The following is a 3849-nucleotide window of genomic DNA, read 5'->3' on the forward strand; positions in this document are numbered from 1 at the left end:
ATGCCTGTATTCCAATGGATCTAATGTAGTTATTTATTATAGTCACAAAATGTATAGCTTGCACAAAATAAATTCACCCACTCATATGCTTTGTATGAGATGTGACAATAAAGTTGAACTTTGAACTGTATTTTTAATAATCGAGACTCTAGAGAAAGAAAAAGGTATAAACTATAAAGACATTTGTTTTTTGAAAAGGTGTAAATTTTTTGTAATTTGATCAAAACTTTCATAATAACAAGCAAACAATTGCAATTGCAAAGTGATTTGCACAGTGACATTTTAATCTTAATTTAACTGTGAAGGTGTCCATTTGAGACAATTAGCTATTGCACTGAGCATTTCACAAGAAAGAATATTATGCAATAAGACTCTTATTTAATTATTGGTGGCTTAAATTGTGCTCTTTTGTCACACCGTTTTTTGGCAGATTCCAAAGATCTTCTCACAAAACTCAATAGCTGGTCAATCCCAGATGACTGTATCCATAGGAACACAATAAACAGAGAAGCTGTTGAGGAGTGGGGGATCAGGGAACACTTGAGTTTCTCCCATTTGCCGCAAATTAGCCTACATGATGTGATAGATGAGATAGGCTATAGGCTACTATAGAAGGCCTAAAGGACATAATTTGTCAATATTTTAGCTGTAATAACCAAATTGAATATAATTGTATAAATACGCATTGATCATCACAAATACTTCGCACACACACACACACACACACACACACACACACACACACACACACACAGGAAACCTGATTCCCCGCGTTTAGGTGACCTTGCAAAAATAACCCAATTTTGTCCAGCCTTAACTTGCCAGGTGTATTAGTGGGGGCAATTTAGTGTTAAACAGAATTAACAAAGGGAAAAGCGACATAACACCACTCAAAGTAGTTTACAATGAACTCAACGTACAGGTGCAAATATGGCGAACATTGCAAAGCAATGTGTGTTATTTTCCAAACTCATATTAGGGCTACAAGTATAGCCTGACGCAATTCTTTCGTTTAAAGCAGTGGTTCCCAAACTTTTTAGCTCGAGACCCAAAAGAGAAATTTGATGTTTCCCCAAGCTAGTGAAAATTGCAGATCTACAGTCAAGCTGTTGTGAGCTTGTATAGGCTATTTTCACTACTTCTTAAACATTTGTTTTCTAATGTAGCCTATGGAATTTCTTTGATTTTTTTTCCCCCATGAAATTCTTTAGAAAAATCATCAAATTTGTTCCTAATTCATGAAAAGTTTTGCTTTTTGGGGGGGAATTTTTTTGAAATAATAATAAATAAAAAACTAAATGTAGGAAACCAAAAATAATAAAGGGATTTTACTCGTGAATCATGACCCATGCATGAATATGTGTGCCCGACCCACAAATGGGTCCCGACCCAGTGTTTGGGAAACAGTGGTTTTAAAGAGGGAGAGCGAGGGAAGAAGGAGAAGAAGAAGGAGAAGAAGGAGGGGGGTTATCCAAGGTGTTTGAGACAGTTGAGTGAGGTGGGGGCAGGGGAGGAGGAGGAGGAGGAGGCACACAGGGTAAATTGGGCGGACACATAAAAACTGCAAGGGACTATAGATGCTTGATCAGTTGGAGAAGTCTGCTTGCCTGAGCGCTGTTCCGCCCTCCAATCCGGCCCCTGTCTGGAGATACCAGCCCCGCAGCAGCAAACCTAAAGCAACCCTCACACACCGCCCTGTGTCTCTCCAGACACCGTCTCGTCCTCTTTTCTTTTTTTTTTAGATGGGTCGTTAAAGGAATTAATGAGGCAAAGTCACAGAGCTTCTCCGTATATAGGGCTCACGATTCGGCGTTTTCGGTAGCCTATACGTGCTTTTACATTTACACCTATACCTGGACTGCAATCGCGTGGAGACATCATCGCACCTTCTTCCTTTTTGTCCAATTCGTTTGATTCGAGGATACCTGTACCCCATACTGATGGTAAGCACCGATTCGTTCAGCGGGGATCAGAATTCTGAAGGGGGCTTCCACGACAGATCGACTTTAATAAGTCGAACCTGTTGAATCGGTCTGTCATTTCGTTGATAATATGAGCCTGTCCTGTCCTGGTATAGGCCTACGGGAGATGTCGTCCGCTCACATCGATTTGGGTTTTAATTTGATGGCAAAGCATTTTTTTGGTGTCAGAAATGGACCAGTAGCCTACAATACAGGGTCATATGATACAAATATCCAATTGCACAGCCTAAAGAAACATCTGAAGCATGAAGGTGTATTTTTGATGAGTGAATTGGGTCGTGATCCTCGAGGAGTATATTATAGCCTACTAACTAACAGCAGCAGGTTAAACGGAGCCTATATTTTGGCTAATCTAATGAGAACACTTTCAAAGGAGAAAATGTCAGGCTATTATTCTATTCAACAACCGATCCGCCAGGATATTCTTTTCTACTGCTCTCTCGCTTCAGCAGCACGATCAAAAGTGTTGCGCGTTCGTTTTGGCCATGATTTTAAACTTTCCCGAAGTTAAGCAACATTCTGGCCATTTGGACACCTGCATCTGCTTAATGTCTTGCGTAGGGTCTGTATTGTGAAAGATGGAGTGACCGTCTCACAATCTGGCGTTTAGGCAGGCTATATATATAATATCAATCACACTTTTGTCTTATTATTTTGACACATACTAAATCAAGTATACGTTATAAGGCAGTGGTTCTCAACCAGTGGTCCGGGGACCACCAGTGGTCCTTGAGGGGGTTCCAGGTGGCCCCCAGCTAAATTGATGGAAGAGTTGGTAACCAAATGGACCCTTATAGATCTTTAACTCTTGAGAGCGTAAAATGGCCATTTGGTTTCATTTTACGCAGTCAAGAGTTAAATGATTGTTAAACATCTGGCCTACTTAATTTACAAGAAGTCTGCACAGTTAGAGAACGTAGAAGAATTGTTATTTTGATCAACGTTTGCCATGTTATCTCTCCTACCAACATCAATACAGCATGGAATTGTGGACAAAATCTTATCCAACGACAAAACAAAATTCAAAGTTTTGGGGTCTCTAAGAGTCTAAATCTCATCAAATGGTGGTCCACGGCTCAAATGCCGAATAAATAACGGACCTTGATATGAAAAAGGTTGAAAACCACTGCGTTATTATAGGATATCATTCACTCGGCCTTCAAAAATCACTCGTGCGTAAATGTGAGGACTTTCTCCTTTTACTCGGGCGAGTTTAACATACTTTGAAATGACACATGTCTAACCAGCAATGTTTAACAAAGTGTTAAATGTTATCGTTATTGTAAAAAGGAACGTCAACCCTCTGACTGAATCTCTGTAGTCTAAAGTCGCGACGGATAGACATCTTTTTATTATTATTTTTTACAACAACAATAACATCAGTGTCACGTCTGTCTAGCATTAGCTACATATTTACAACAAAAGGAACCTTTAAAAGATGACAGTAGCCTAATAAACTATCGAATTTTGACATTTGACTAGACATTTACAGGCACGGTTTGTTTCCACATGCAATCATGCAAGGATTGCAATTTGACTGCGTGTGTTTTGATGAAAAACGCGTTATTTCTTAACCACTTAAAACCCCATATATGGATATGGGTAACTGGAGTCCCTCAGGGCTCAATACTAGTGTATTTTCTGTTATTGTGAGGAAAGCTTTCGCTGAAAATAGCCGATCGACAAGCTCACAATGCCAGGCGTTGCATTGAGTTGTGAGCTTGTCGATCTGCTATTTTCAACGATCCATGTGATGATAATGACTAGTATTATTGTTGTCATTATTATTTATTATTTATTATTATTATATTACCACTACTATACTAGCCAACTACTACTAGGCTACTACTATTTAATTACAGCTGAC

The 3849-nt window shown here is 39.3% G+C and overlaps 1 protein-coding gene across 1 annotated transcript in view; it reads left to right on the top strand.

Moving 5' to 3' along the window:
- Window positions 1-1595: 1595 nt before the first annotated feature.
- The window catches only part of bmp4 (bone morphogenetic protein 4), a 14129-nt gene continuing 11875 nt past the window's right edge, over window positions 1596-3849 (top strand). The window contains exon 1 of the mRNA XM_080414087.1: window positions 1596-1943. The gene's annotated coding sequence lies outside the window, so the exon portion shown is untranslated. The remainder of the gene's footprint in view (window positions 1944-3849) is intronic.

This window comes from Gymnoscopelus braueri (genome assembly GCF_963280865.1).
Source record: "Gymnoscopelus braueri genome assembly, chromosome: 19".
In the NCBI taxonomy this organism is placed as follows: domain Eukaryota; kingdom Metazoa; phylum Chordata; class Actinopteri; order Myctophiformes; family Myctophidae; genus Gymnoscopelus; species Gymnoscopelus braueri.